This window comes from Lutra lutra, chromosome 1 (genome assembly GCF_902655055.1).
Source record: "Lutra lutra chromosome 1, mLutLut1.2, whole genome shotgun sequence".
Classification (NCBI taxonomy): Eukaryota; Metazoa; Chordata; class Mammalia; order Carnivora; family Mustelidae; genus Lutra; species Lutra lutra.
The window spans coordinates 90,326,082-90,342,849 of NC_062278.1; the positions used below are offsets into that span (position 1 = coordinate 90,326,082).

At 35.0% G+C, this 16,768-nt stretch overlaps 1 long non-coding RNA gene across 1 annotated transcript in view; it reads left to right on the forward strand.

Annotated features, from left to right (window-relative positions):
- The first annotated feature begins 562 nt into the window (after positions 1 to 562).
- LOC125089745 (uncharacterized) overlaps positions 563 to 16,768 on the forward strand; it is a 50,367-nt gene continuing 34,161 nt past the window's right edge. The window contains exon 1 of the long non-coding RNA XR_007124057.1: positions 563 to 707. This is a non-coding gene — a long non-coding RNA (uncharacterized LOC125089745). The remainder of the gene's footprint in view (positions 708 to 16,768) is intronic.

The window sequence follows — 16,768 nt, forward strand, 5'->3', positions numbered from 1 at the left end:
ACCTTGATTGTTAAAAACCGTAAAAATAAAAAGACAAAATATCCATTTCAGTTTAGACAGTTTTGTGGAAGAGCAGGTGGCTGATAAAAAGCCCCAGTCCTTGGTGTGGAGTCAAAAACAGCAGTTGAAGAGCAAAGAGCACCCTTTCCTGTGGAGTTTAAATTAAATTCAGATTTGTTTCAGCAGGGCCTTAATGGAATCTGTATGACTGGGGCGCTTCGGCTTAGCTGATATCTCCACATGCTTTTGCTATAGTGAAGCCTATTTAGTTATTTTGTACACTCGATAAAATGGTACTAGCGATAACCAACTGCTGTCTGTATTAATTGTGTGGTCATTTGTGATCTTGGGCTACAGTTCTTAAAGGTGCAAATTATAAGAAAAATACAACATTAGTACTGCTGGAGTTGCTTTTTGTATTTATTGCCAGCATTCAGTCTTTGCTGTTTTACTTTTTCATTCACAACTGCCAATCCCACGGGCTCGCATCCAGCTAAATGTCCACTGCCTGAAGAAGCTCCTTCTGTCAATAATTAAGGAAAATTCTGCCTCTGGAAGAACTGCCGTGGCAAAGTGGATAGAGCAGCCTTTATTAACACAGTGGTATTTTACTGGTGGTAACTTTTAATAGATGTTCCTTCACGTTACCACAGAGAGGGGACTCTAGAAGTAAAAGAGGGATGAAAATGTGACACATAAGAAATCAGGTAAGTTATTTTTTAAAAAATATCCCTTATTTCTCTCCCTTTTACAATAACTCTTCATATGTTTATTTTCTCTCTTTGGGATGAATTGAAAGCTGTCAGCATTGTGGAAGTATTAAATGCAGACTACAGTAGGTCTCCCTACCAATTAAAGTGTTTGCACTGCAAAAGCCGGCCATGTGATGCCTTTAGGTTGAGGCAGTATAGGGATAGGCTTGATTCCACTGCCTGTATCCTCTGGTATGTTTTGAGCAACCCGATACAGACAGGAAAGAGTATACACACAAGGGTATTTAATCTAGTAATACATATTTTTGCTTTGTGGAGGATAAAATACTAAGTAGAAAGTTGTCCATTCTTATTTGGAAAACTTAGATCACAACGGTTATGTAATTTGGGAGGTTTATCGTGAGATCCCCTAGTTATTGCACAGTGGAAGAGAAGGGAGGTGACATGTATTTTATATGTGATGTAAGTAATGATCTCAGAATATGTGTGTTTATGGCAGTTTGGTGGTCATTCAATTGAATCATCTTGGATGAAAACAAATGAGTGAAATTACAGTGAATATAAAGAAGAAGACTGAAATAAAATGAAAAAATTATGAAATCGACTGATTAATAATTGGGAGGCTGAATACTGATAGCTGATATTTATTAAAATTGTTTTCACTATTTACAGTATTTCAATCTTCAGAAATAAAGGGGTCCACCCTAGGTGAAGCAGTCAGGAGCCATCTGAAGAATCTCTTCTGAATAATTTTATTGTTGTTATCTGTCTCTATTGACGGGCAGAGTGCTGGTACTGCCCACTCTGCCTTGGTTCCTTAATCTTGCCAAAGTGAACGTGATAGATAGGCTCAATAAAATTTTAGAGATTAATGTAATGTGAGACTCCTATAATTGTCTCCAATTTTCCCTCCCCAAAATAAGAGCAGAAAGTATTTTCTGTGCTCAATTTTTTTAAGTATTTTATTTATTTATTTAACAGAGAGAAAGAGTGACAGTGAGAGAAGGAACACAAGCAGGGGGAGAGGGAGAGGGAGAGGGAGAAGCAGGCTTCCTGTTGAGCAAGGGGCCCCATGCAGGGCTCGATTCCAGGACCCTGGGATCATGACCTGAGCTGAAGGCAGAAGCTTAATGACTGAGCCACCCAGGTGCCCAAGTGTGCTCAATTTTTTTTTTTTTTAAAGATTTTATTTAGTTATTTGACAGACAGAGATCACAAGTAGGCAGAGAGGCAGGCAGAGAGAGAGAGGAAGGGAAGCAGGCTCTCTGCTGAGCAGAGAGCCCGACGTGGGGCTCGATCCCAGGACCCTGAGACCATGACCTGAGCCGAAGGCAGAGGCTTAACCCACTGAGCCACCCAGGCGCCCCAGTGTGCTCAATTTTTAAAGATAACTCTTTGTATATAGTCTCCATATAGAAGTCACAATCATGTGGGGTACCTGGGTGGCTCAGCTGGTTAAATGTTAGGCCCTTGATTTTGGCTCAGGGCATGATCTCAGGATTTGTGAGATCAAGCCTTGCCTTGGGCTTTGCACTGAGCACGGAGCCTGCTTAACATTCTCTTTTTCACTCTCCCTCTGCCCCCTCTCCACCTCCTTCTCTCTTTCTCTGCTTCCCACCAAAAACCCATAATCACACAAGAAACTCTTAAAATATTAGAACACCAAAAGATCTGTATTTGTTTATTGAACTGCTGTCACTATTCCAAGTCCTTATCATCTATGCTTACTACAGGCTTCTTTCCATTTCCATTTCTCTAGGCTTTCAAATTTATCCTTGTAAAATAGGAAATTATTTTCTTACGGGTGCATTTCCAATATGAACTGTGTTATCAAGGTGAACCAATTCTCACTGCACTTTGCAGTATTTATCCCATGTTCTTTTATGTGAAATAATGAAATAAAGACATTTCAAAATTATATATACATATTATGTCATAAAGTAGTTTAAAATATTTCTATGTTTTTCTTAGAAATCAATAATTTATTAGAATATCATGAAAAATAAAATTTTATTTTTCTATTTCTATTATAATAATGCCTCACAACTTTGGTATTATTATTGGTTTTATGACTCTTCAAAATATAAACATATTAAAGGTGAAATGGTGTTTACATATTTCTTTTAATTAAAAAAATAAATTTTCAGCAGAATATGTGTTTCTAATGCCAGCTATTTTTTTGTTTATTTGTATTTAAGGTGGTCTGGATAGATAAACATCTAAGTGATAATGGAGATTGCCTATGGGTATGCCCCACTTACTCTTAATTATGAATATTTATTATTTTGCTACATTAAAACATTTATTTTGTAATAACAACCTAACCATGATTTTTAAGAGGGAAAATTACAAAAGGGTGGATTTGAGATAATTTGCTGAAGGAGTCAACAGTTTTGAATTTTCTGAAAGAACCAAGCCTCTTCTAATGGTGTTTGTGCAAAAGATACAAGGACTCTTAGCAAGCCAGGAGCCCTAATACTTGAAGGAAAACGGTTTCCTTAAAAAAAAAAAAAAAAAAGGAAGCACAATGCCCTTTCCCTTTTGCTTCGTGGAAAATGAACAATGTCAAGGAAATGGTCTCTAAGAAAGTGATACTCAATTATCAATATCAAATAGGCTGGAAGGGCTTAGAAATAGGACATCTGTGCTACTTTCTTAGCTATGGAAGGGAGAAGGACAAGTGGATGAGAAATAACTATTCTTTGTGAGACCAGGAATCCGAGAAAAGGTCGGTAGAATTTTAATATTTTAGTGAATGATCTTATCCTAGTCCTTCTTTGTATGTTTCTCCCTTGATTCACATGGCAATGATAGATTACTGTGAAAATCACCTTTAAGCTTAGGTGGAAATGCCCTAAATCAGAGGTCAAATAAGTTTCTGTTAATACAGCTCCAAATTCATAGGAGAAACCACAACTTTTGAAATCAAGTTGTTTGCAAAAGCTTAGCATTTTAACACATACATACACATATGTTTATCTGAAAAGATTATCATTAGCTATCTTTAACAAATAAAATTCTTGGTAGATATCTGTATTAGTTTGCTATTGCTATTTTAACAATTAACCACAAACTGGGTAGTTTAACGTAACACAGATTTATGAATATTTGAAACTATTTTACTAGAGGTCAGAAATCTAAAATGGGTTTTGTCTAAAATCAAGGTGTCACCAGGGCTGTGTTCTTTTTGGGGGGGCTCTATGAGAAGATTTGTTTTCTTGGCTTTTCCAGCTCCTAGATGCTACCTACATTCTTTTGCTTGTGACCCTTTTCCATCTTCGAAGCCAGCAATGGACATCAGAGTATTTTTCATAAATAGCTCTCTGACACTGAGTCTTCTATCCTGCTCTTTGTCCTTTAAAGACTCCTGTGATGACATTAAGCTCACTGAGAAAATTCAGGATAATATCACTATTTTTAAGTCAGCTGATTAGCAACATTAATTTTACCTGGTACTTTCATTCCTCTTTGTCATGAAACATAATGTATTTGTGGGCTTTTGCGATTAGAACAAGGACATATTTAAGAAGCCCTTACTTATTCTGCCTACAACACAGCCTAATGCAGAATTCCTGAAAAGATCTCTAAATTCATAATGGCCACCACGATCTTTGAAGTCACATTCTTATTTACAGAACTTGAGCATTTTGAGATACACACACATATTTGTCTTAAAAGGTTTTCTTTAGCTGTCTCTAACTATCAAAAGCTAATCCTTGGTAAAGTTAGGCTGTATTAGTTTCATATGGATGGTGTAGCAAATTATCACAAACAAGATACCTTAAGACAATAGGAATTTATCCTGTCAGAGCTCTGGAAACCAAAACTCTGAAATCCAGGTGTGGCTAGGGCTATGCTCCCTGCAGATGCTCTAAAGGAGAAGCTGTTCGTTGTGTCTTACAGTTTTTTGTGGCTTCTGGCATTCCTTGGTTTACATTCATATCACTTTAATCTCTACCTCTGTCCTCACATTGTCTTCTCCTTTGTGATTGTCTAATCTCCCTCAGCCCTCCTCTTATAAAGATATTTGTGATGGCATTTAGAGCTACTGGATAATCCCAAATGATTTCATTAGTTCAATATCTTTAACTTAATTATATTTGCAAAGACTCTTTTTCCATAAGATAATATTTACATGTTCCAGGGACTAGAATGGAGACATTTCTTTTGGACCACAATGAGGTCATAGTATATACAATAGGAAGAAATTAGAAAACATGAATAAAAGTGTCAGAACTAATTTCCATCACACAAAGAAGAGATAAAGTCAATTTCTGGGCCAAGGTCTAGAAGAGCTTGAGAGTTAAAAGAAACTAAGAAAGTGATAAATTTAGATATAGAATGATGTTCTAGAAAGTGAAATAATCCATGTGTAATGCTGGGCTAAATCCTAAGTGATAGGGAGGGAGGAAATAGGAAACCAGGATAACCTTAAGGATCCCTTAATGTCTAAGGACTATAATTTTTGCTTCCTAAGAAAAAGTCTGAGAAACTGTAAACCCCTCAGAGAAGTTTAAACATTTGCCTTGTTGCCAGAACAATTGAAAGACAAGGAAATGAGGTACCAAGTTAAATAAAAACTTGGTGGGATAATTATATAACAACTAGATATATGGGCTTAAAAACAGACACATGAAGTTTTGGCTTCCCAGAATAGTATATAATAGTACATTTAAATTGTTCCTATCCCCTAAGAAAAACTAAAAATTGGCTATCTGTGAACTAAGTCAATTTGGAAAACCATCATGTTTGAAAAGAGGATAATGCAGAGAGAGTTAAATAGAGACAAAAACAGAAAAGCAAGAGTTAACGGAAGCATTAGTGATTCAAAGGCAGCACAAAACTTCCCTGACAGCCAAATACCAGAAAGGATTATGTACATTTGCAAAGTCCTGTAGGGGACAGAAGACCATAATGAACCATATGTCTTATTTCCCTGGATACCATGAAAATACATGAAGCTCTGCAAATTAGGTCCCTACTGAGCTGAGAGGTAGCAGGAGAAGAAGGAAGGAAAATCTTGCACTGCGTTTACCATTAGTTCAGAATGTTACACTCCCAAACATGAATGGAAAATGAACAAGCAAAATAAAATTCACTTATAAAAATATAAATTTTCATTCTTTTTTACATCTCAACTTTGTAAATGTGTAATTTATACACATTGCACTTGTGATCCTTCTACATTTTCCAGTCAAGTTGTAGTGTGGGCTATGCTAGAATGTTTTCCATGTGAGAAAACTCACTCATTGCCAAAGAACCCATTTTACCTCTGTCCGGCTTTATTCTCTTACAATAACCTAAAAAAGTATTTCTCTGGTTGCTTTTATGTAATAGAGTTAGAGAAACTTAAGGAAGGGACAGAAAAGTTCATATACTTTAAAGATCATTAGCTCGACCCAATAGAAATCAAATCTTCAGGATTAATTAACGGTGTATGTTTGCTATTTTGAGTGTGTGTATGAACTAATTTTGTCATTTCTGAAGTCTTTTGGTCTTCACTCCAAAGTAAGGTTAAATATTATATCAAGGTTAGAATACTGATTCAGATTCTCTATCAATATGCCTTAAGCAAACTAATATCACAGCCAGGCAAGGTCTACTATTACATTTGTATTTCAATCTTTAATACAAGAGTTTGTAATAGTTTTTAGTATTTGGTTTTTCTTCTGTTTTAGAATCAATCAAGTTCACTCAACATTTTTAATTTTCTATCTGTTGCAGCCTTCTCATTTTTACTCTTGCCCCTATCATAAATATTTTATAACTAAACAATAAACTCAGGGGAGAAAAGAATATTTCACACCTATCTTGTTGAAAATTAAACAGGCATTCTTTGCACACATTCTAGCATCTTTAGTGTGTGGCTTTACACTTTTAGTTTCCCATGAAAATCCTCTTTTACGAACCATAAATAGCATTTGTTACATAAACTAAAATCAGAACATTTTAAATGGCTCAAAGCAATAGCAGGGCTGTTCTTTTCTTATTTGGATATGTTGATACATATATACATATTCAACTTGTAATGGTATTTAGCAAATTTGGTGTTTTAAATGAAAGTGTAATTATATATTTTATTATTGTAAATTTAATACAATTATGTATCAATATGGAGATGTAGGAATATGTATAGAGGAGTTATTACATTTATAAAAAATATGATTTACTATATGTTATAATAATATATAAATTGCAGTCTATGATATACAAATATATAAACAATTTATATAAACAAAATAAAATATGAAAGCCATAAAAATAAATGAAGTAGGGGAGCCTAAGCATCTGCCTTCAGCTCAGGTCATGATCCCAGGGTCTTGGGATGGATCCCTATCCCACATCAGGCTACTTGCTCAGTGGGAAGCCTGCTTCTTCCTCTTTAACTTCCCCTGCTTGTGTTCCCTCTCTCACTGTGTTTCTCTCTGTCAAATAAATAAATAAAAATTTTTAAAATATAAAAATAAATAAAAAAATAATAATTTAAAGAAGTAGTTCCAAAACTCTTTACTGAATGTACATAATGAAATGTTTCCAAGAGATTATTCCATTGTGTCTATTTTAACTATGTGTAAGGAAAGGAGTTGTGTTTGTGCAAAGATAGCAATGTTTGTGTTTATTTAGATATTACAATGATAGGCCTGGAAATAACTGAAGTCTGCCTTAGCTATTAAACCATAACAGTTTATCTTATTTTAGTCACATCTTGTTTAGAACCTAGATTTTTTCTTACATAATCTATGATTATAACAGAATTCTTGTAAAAACATAGATCTTGAGTATCTTTAATGATTATGAAGTAATCTTTTTATACCAGTATATTTATTATGGACAAGGGAAACATAACTTCTGATATGCCTTGGATGACTTATATTTTCATATCCCCTAGACACTTTTCTCTTTCTCACATTATTAAGCTTCTCTCAAATTTTATAAGTCTAATCACATTATGTTTGTTTCAACAGAATATTACTTTTAACTATATCTTTAACTTCATTTCATGAGATGGAGTTGGCTTGGGGATGCAAAACATCTGATTTGGCATATTAAAGCTGCCACTGTGACTATTGCACAGAATTCACCTGGCTACCTTCTGCCACACCTAATTTATTTCAGGGAAGTTAAAGAGGTCATTTGTGTCAAAAGTTCTTGATAGTTTTTTTAAATTTTATTTTTTATAAACATATAATATAGTTTTATCCCCAGGGGTACAGGTCTGTGAATCACCAGGTTTACACACTTCACAGCACTCACCATAGCACATACCCTCCCCAATGTCCATAATCCCACCCCCCTTCTCCCAACCCCCCTCCCCCCATCAACCCTCAGTTTGTTTTGTGAGATTGAGTCACTTATGATTTGTCTCCCTCCCAATCTCATCTTGTTTCATTTACTCTTCTCCTACCCCCTTAACCCCCCATGTTGCATCTCCTCTCCCTCATATCAAGGAGATCATATGATAGTTGTCTTTCTCCAATTGACTGATTTCGCTAAGCATGATACCCTCTAGTTCCATCCACGTCGTCGCAAATGGCAAGATTTCATTTCTTTTGAGGGCTGCATAGTATTCCATTGTGTATATATACCACATCTTCTTTATCCACTCGTCTGTTGATGGACATCTAGGTTCTTTCCATAGTTTGGCTATTGTAGACATTGCTCCCCTAAACATTCGGGTGCATGTGCCCCTTAGGATCACTATGTTCGTATCTTTAGGGTAAATACCCAGCAGTGCAATTGCTGGGTCATAGGGTAGTTCTATTTTCAACATTTTGAGGAACCTCCATGCTGTTTTCCAGAGTGGTTGCACCAGCTTGCATTCCCACCAACAGTGTAGGAGGGTTCCCCTTTCTCCGCATCCTCGCCAGCATCTGTCATTTCCTGACTTGTTAATTATAGCCATTCTGACTGGTGTGAGGTGACATCTCATTGTGGTTTTGATTTGTATTTCCCTGATGCCGAGTGATATGGAGCACTTTTTCATGTGTCTGTTGGCCATCTGGATGTCTTCTTTGCAGAAATGTCTGTTCATGTCTTCTGCCCATTTCTTGATTGGATTATTTGTTCTTTGGGTGTTGAGTTTGCTAAGTTCTTTATAGATTTCAGACACAAGCCCTTTATCTGATATGTCATTTGCAAATATCTTCTCCCATTCTGTCAGTTGTTTTTCGGTTTTGTTAACTGTTTCCTTTGCTGTGCAAAAGCTTTTGATCTTGATAAAATCCCAATAGTTAATTTTTGCCCTTGCTTCTCTTGCCTTTGGCGATGTTCCTAGGAAGATGTTGCTGCGGCTGAGGTCGAAGAGGTTGCTGCCTGTGTTCTCCTCAAGGATTTTGATGGATTCCTTTCTCACATTGAGATCCTTCATCCATTTTGAGTCTATTTTCGTGTGTGGCATAAGGAAATGATCCAATTTCATTTTTCTACATATGGCTGTCCAATTTTCCCAACACCATTTATTGAAGAGGCTGTCTTTTTTCCATTGGACATTCTTTCCTGCTTTGTCGAAGATTAGTTGACCATAGAGTTGAGGGTCTATTTCTGGGCTGTCTATTCTGTTCCATTGATCTATGTGTCTGTTTTTGTGCCAGAACCATGCTGTCTTGATGATGACAGCTTTGTAATAGAGCTTGAAGTCCGGAATTGTGGTGCCACCAACTTTGGCTTTCTTTTTCAATATTGCTTTGTCTATTCGAGGTCTTTTCTGGCTCCATATAAATTTTAGGATTATTTGTTCCATTTCTTTGAAAAAAATGGATGGTACTTTGATAGGAATTGCATTAAATGTGTAGATTGCTTTAGGTAGCATAGACATTTTCACAATATTTATTCTTCCAATAGAGGAGCATGGAACATTTTTCCATTTCTTTGTGTCTTCCTCAATTTCTTTCATGAGTACTTTATAGTTTTCTGTGTATAGATTCTTAGTCTCTTTGGTTAGGTTTATTCCTAGGTATCTTATAGTTTTGGGTGCAATTGTAAAAGGGATTGACTCCTTAATTTCTCTTTCTTCTATCTTGTTGTTGGTGTAGAGAAATGCAACTGATTTCTGTGCATTGATTTTATATCCTGACACTTTACTGAATTCCTGTACAAGTTCTAGCAGTTTTGGAGTGGAGTCTTTTGGGTTTTCCACATATAGTATCATATCATCTGCGAAGAGTGATAGCTTGACTTCTTCTTTGCCAATTTGGATGCCTTTAATTTCCTTTTGTTGTCTGATTGCTGAGGCTAGGACTTCTAGTACTATGTTGAATGGCAGTGGTGATAGCGGACATCCCTGCCGTGTTCCTGACCTTAGCGGAAAAGCTTTCAGTTTTTCTCCATTGAGAATGATATTTGCGGTGGGTTTTTCATAGATGGCTTCGATAATATTGAGGTATGTGCCCTCTATCCCTACACTTTAAGAGTTTTGATCAGGAAGGGATGCTGTACTTTGTCAAATGCTTTCTCAGCATCTATGGAGAGTATCATATGATTCTTGTTCTTTCTTTTATCAATGTGTTGTATCACATTGATTGATTTGTGGATGTTGAACCAACCTTGCAGCCCTGGAATAAATCCCACTTGGTCGTGGTGAATAATCCTTTTAATGTACTGTTGAATCCTATTGGCTAGTATTTTGGCGAGAATTTTTGCATCTGTGTTCATCAAGGATATTGGTCTGTAGCTCTCTTTTTTGATGGGATCCTTGTCTGGTTTTGGGATCAAGGTGATGCTGGCCTCATAAAATGAGTTTGGAAGTTTTCCTTCCATTTCTATTTTTTGGGACAGTTTCAGGAGAATAGGAATTAGTTCTTCTTTAAATGTTTGGTAGAATTCCCCCGGTAAGCCGTCTGGCCCTGGGCTTTTGTTTGTTTGGAGGTTTTTGATGACTGTTTCAATCTCCTTACTGGTTATGGGTCTGTTGAGGCTTTCTATTTCTTCCTGGTTCAGTTGTGGTAGTTTATATGTCTCTAGGAATGCATCCATTTCTTCCAGATTGTCAAATTTGTTGGCGTAGAGTTGCTCATAGTATGTTCTTATAATTGTCTGTATTTCTTTGGTGTTCGTTGTGATCTCTCCTCTTTCATTCATGACTTTATTTATTTGGGTCCTTTCTCCTTTCTTTCTCTTAAGTCTGGCCAGGGGTTTATCAATCTAATTAATTCTTTCAAAGAACCAGCTCCTAGTTTCATTGATTTGTTCTATTGTTTTTTTGGTTTCTATTTCATTGATTTCTGCTCTGATCTTTATGATTTCTCTTCTCCTGATGGGTTTAGGCTTTCTTTCTTTTTCTTTCTCCAGCTCTTTTAGGTGTAGGGTTAGGTTGTGTACCTGAGACCTTTCTTGTTTCTTGAGAAAGGCTTGTACTGCTATATATTTTCCTCTCAGGACTGCCTTTGTTGTGTCCCACAGATTTTGAACCATTGTGTTTTCATTATCATTTGTTTCCATGAATTTTTTCAATTCTTCTTTAATTTCCTGGTTGACCCATTCATTCTTTAGAAGGATGCTGTTTAGTGTCCATGTATTTGGGTTCTTTCCAAATTTCCTCTTGTGATTGAGTTCTAGCTTCAGAGCATTGTGGTCTGAAAATATGCAGGGAATGATCCCAATCTTTTGATACCGGTTGAGGCCTGATTTAGGACCGAGGATGTCATCTATTCTGGAGAATGTTCCTTGTGCACTAGAGAAGAATGTGTATTCTGTTGCTTTGGGATGAAATATTCTGAATATATCTGTGATGTCCATCTGGTCCAGTGTGTCATTTAAGGCCTTTATTTCCTTGTTGATCTTTTGCTTGGATGATCTGTCCATTTCAGTGAGAGGAGTGTTAATGTCCCCTACTATTATTGTATTATTGTTGATGTGTTTCTTTGATTTTGTTATTAATTGGTTTATATAGTTGGCTGCTCCACATTAGGGGCATAGATATTTAAAATTGTTAGAACTTCTTGTTGGACAGATTCTTTGAGTATGATATAGTGTCCTTCCTCATCTCTTATTATAGTCTTTGGCTTAAAATCTAATTGATCCGATATAAGGATTGCCACTCCTGCTTTCTTCTGATGTCCATTAGCATAGTAAATTCTTTTCCACACCCTCACTTTAAATCTGGAGGTGTCTTCGTGTTTAAAATGAGTTTCTTGTAGGCAACATAAAGATGGGTTTTGTTTTTTTATCCATTCTGATACCATGTATCTTTTGATCGGGGCATTTAGCCCATTAACATTCAGGGTAACTATTGAGAGATATGCATTTAGTGCCATTGTATTACCTTTAAAGTGCCTGTGATTGTATATTGTTTCTGTTCCTTTCTGATCCACTACTTTTAGGGTCTCTCTTTGCTTAGAGGACCCCTTTCAATATTTCCTGCAGAGCTGGTTTGCTGTTTGCAAATTCTTTCAGTTTTTGTTTGTCCTGGAAGCTTTTAATCTCTCCTTCTATTTTCAATGATAGCCTAGCTGGATATAGTATTCTTGGCTGCATGTTTTTCTCGTTTAGTGCTCTGAATATATCATGGCAGCTCTTTCTGGCCTGCCATGTCTTTGTGGATAAGTCTGCTGCCAATCTAATATTTTTACCATTGTATGTTACAGACTGATTTTCTGTTTCTAGAGTTGCTGTTCTTCTTCTCTTTGATCTCCCGTTGGATTTGTAGGTGTTTGCAATCTTTAGATAAGCTATCTAGCTGATCTCCCTCTGCCTGAAGTATTTTCAGCCTGCTACCTCTCCACCATCTTGACTCCTCGCCAAGCTCTTGATAGTTTTAAGTTAGGTGAATTGATACTTGACCATTGGATTTACCAAGAAAGACGTTAATGGGAATATTAAAAAAGAATTTTTGATAGCAATAGTGGATGGAAAAGCCTGATTGAGAGACTTAAGTCAAAATAAAAGCAAGGTAATAGGGGATATTGAGTATAGGAAATTCTTTAAGATTCTTTTTCTTAAAAAGAGAGCAGAAAAATGGGGTTTCAGCAGAAGGGGGAATATATGTTCAATTTAGATTTTTAATTTGTGTGTCTGTTTGTTCATTTATATAAACCATACACACACACAAACTTTTTTCTATGGATAGATAAATACAAAATTTACCTATCTCCAGGTAGAGAGGAAAAAATATATATATACAGATAGAAAATGACGTAATTGAAAAGGTGAGAGAGGCTGGGTTTGTATGGACATGTGAAAGGACTGACTTTAGAGTTTCCAAGAAAAAGGAAATTTCTGTGGGAAGTTAGTGTCCTGAGGAACTTCTGGAAGATCTCATTTAACATCTTCTGTTTTGCCAGTAAGATAGGAAAAATAGGCTATATCAGCTGAGAGTATGGAAAGAGAAGAAGTATTAGAGGCTCAAAAAGAGAAAATAATTGAAATAGTCATTCAGAAGGGAGAATAAATAGAATAAAACCATATTGGAGCAATCCTTTGTTATCATCTGAGACCACTCAAAATTACTAGTCATGAATTTAAAGGGATTCCTGTCAGCATTGTTGTACATCTTAATTCAGCTATTTCAACTGCACAGGGACAAACATCCAGAAGGCAGCAAAGTGACTGGAGCTAAAAAATTATAATAATGGACAGTGAATCTCAAGTCAGGTAAAGAGGAATGAGAACATGAAGATAGGAGTTTCAGTGAGGTCAAATATGATTTCTAACTAAAGATGTGGTGTTATCAGATTTGTGTTTGTCCTTAAGTACAATAATCTGAAGGACTGTGAAATATACCATTGGATTTATAAAATGGTGAACCCTGTATTCTGGACCAGATAATCTTCATAGCTAATGTCTCAGTTACTTATAGACCCAGATATTTCTGAGTAAATTTTTAGTCTTTTTCCCCAACTCCCAAGTGGTTGATCAGATAGTGTTTTAGCAATTGTAACATTCCAATGAACTCTCGCATTTAAGTTAATAAGGTATAAATGAAGACATAGCTTATTCTCTGAATGGTTGTAACAGCCTGCTGGGTTTCATCAATCATGAAGCAGCTCATGCTGGGACTAAACATCAAAGAAAAATATCAAAAACAAAAAAGAAATGGTGAAGAAGAGAAGGATGTTACTGCTTTTAAGTGTGTATGGGAATGTATTTGTGACACTAAAGTGTCAGAAAATAGCATACGAATACCTATAGAATGTTTGAAAGACACCATAATTATTTTCTTATTAAAGTAATGATATATAACATTTTTAAAGATTAAATTTCTAGCCCATTATTATCTGAATAAAGACTAAATTGAACAATTCTGTAGAATTAAATTTATGGTAACAATAATTCCATTTACATAGAAATGATTTCATTCTTGGATGATTTCTATTTTGTAAGTTAAGTAATATTTCCATGAGAGCCTTGTTTCAAATTAAGGTTTTGCCTCAGAAAATATGAATTTTAAATGATATTATTTAAGAGAAACATACTTATTTTTAAATGCTTTTAAAAATACTCTCCAGATATTAAAAAAATACTTTCTTTAATAAATTTCCTTAAAGTATTTAACAACATTATTTTCGTTTTAAGAAGTCGTTTACAATCTACCTCACTTTTCTAATAGAAAAATAATTTCTTTGTGCCTTTCAGTCAAGTTCAGTTTCTAAATTGTAATATCCTTAGAAAAATACTATCTTATTTTCCTATACTTATTCATCTAACATAATGGAGAATTGAGAAAATTTTCAAAAGGAGATCATCCAAGTAAGATAAAAGGAATCTAAAATGCACATAATTTCACTTACTAAACAAGATATCACACCTGAATTAAATGTTGGTATAAAACATTGCTAACAATACCTTTATATTGAAATTGCTCTACCAAGCCACAAAACATTTATTCATTAATTTTCATTCATCCATTCAACAAATATCACTTTTGGTAATATAGTAGAGATGTAACATACACAAAATGGTGAACAATTATAGGGGCATAGACTATAGATATGAAAATAAGGTAAATATGCTTCCCTTCAAGATGGTGTTATTAGATTATGTCTGGGAAATTTTTTCCTTATCTGCTACTGTGGTCATGTAGCAATGGTTTGTAAATAATTAAAACAAGAAATTATAAACACAGAGCTGTATTTGAAAATAAGAGTATCTCTGTGACTTAAAATGCAAAGTATTGAACAATACAGATTAATCTGCAGATCTCTAGCTTTTGAAAGCATGTAGATGTGGCAAGAAGTACAAAGTAGTGGAGAATAAACATTATTCAGGACAGTATTTTGTGTTGGGGCAGAGTGAGAGTTTGAGACAGAATGCCTGAATCCAGAAACTGGGGTGGGGTTCCCCATCCAAGCTCACATCTAAAGGAAATGTCTTACTAATGACTCTTTGAGCAATGACTTATTTGAAGCCTTATACATGGGAAGGTAGAAACAACAAAAATGTAGCATTAAATCCAAGAACTGGTCAATTCACTGGTGGGCTTGCTCAGTGGATCTAATTTATTTTCAGTATCTCCATCACCACATCAAAGGGGAAACAACCAAAACCTTTAAATCTTGTTCAAACATGTAAACTCCAGAGACCAAGAATAACCAAACACAAAACTATTATATAAAGGTGAATGTAGAAAGAGGGCAAAAAGAAGAGGATAATAAATTTTCTACCCATGATGAAACTGAAAATTAAAGTTTATGAAGATTTTGAAGAAACACATGAATAAATCTATTACCAAAACCAAAAACAGAAACATAATTTTGACCAAATTAATATGATATAGCAATGAAAAGGAAACTTGGAGCAAGTATGGTTAGGTTTCAAAAATCAAAAAAGGAAAACAGATAATCTAAAACAAAGCAAAACAAAAAACAAAAACAAACAAAAAACATAAAACAAAGCAAAACAAACCAAACAAACAATAAGAAACTCAAGAGAGGCACCTTGATGTCTCAATCTGTTTAACATTTGACTCTTGGTTTCAGCTCAGGTCATGATCTCAGGGTCATGAGAGGAAACCCTGCATCTGATTCCATACTGGGCATGGACCCTGCTTAAGATTCTCTCTCTCCCTCTCCTTCTGCTCTTCTTTCTCTTTCTCTATTTCTCTCTAAAACAATAAATTGTAAAATATAAATTATAAAACAATAATTGGTAGAAATAGAAGAAGTAACAATGGACATGAAAACTACCAATTACTTATCATGGAAAAGAAAAAAAAAAGGATAGTCAATAGAAAACAAAAGAATATATCTGTGTGTATGTGCATGTGTGTATACACACACACACACACATATATATATATTCTTTATGTTTTTAAGTAGCGGTTCTTCATTTTAATTATATATACGTACACACATACATCTATTCATACACACATATGTGTGTGGATGTACATATTTGTGTGTAACTAAAATTCAGTCGCTAACACTGAAGAGATTAGGAGTAGTGATATTAATTATATCTGTAATAGCATGTTTTTTTTTTAAGGTTCATTTATTTATTTTAGAGAAAGAGAGAGAGCTTGAGTGGAGGGGTAGAGGGAGAGGGGAAGTATCTCAAGCAGACTCCATGCTGAGTGAAGAGCCTGATTTAGGGCTCAGTCTCATGACATTGAGACCATGACCTGAGGCAAAATCAAGAGTCCCATGTTTAACCAACTGAGCCACCAGGTGCTGCTATAGTAGTATATTTCTTAAAGAAAAAAAATCTGAATTTCTTAAAGAAAAACAAATCTGAGGCAAAATATCAACATTTGTTATAGTATTTAGGTAGTGCCACAGATTGTTTTACTTTATTATATTATCCTCTACAGATATTTATATTCTTGAAATTAGAATTTAATATCAAATAATGAAATAATTAACAGAAAGTGCATTGTTAATGATTTGGATGCCTGCACTTTTTAAAGTAGGGCATCTATACAACTTAATGTTTTTATAGGCAATTAAAGCTTTGGTATGAAAATGATCTGGGACAGTGAAAGTTTAAAATTATATATGTGCATGTGAGTGACTGTATTGATAAAAATCTCATTATTTTATAATATAAATGGATTATTATCAATGTATGTGCATACTGATGTGTAAATACAAGTATACATACATATCTTGACATAAATATTCATA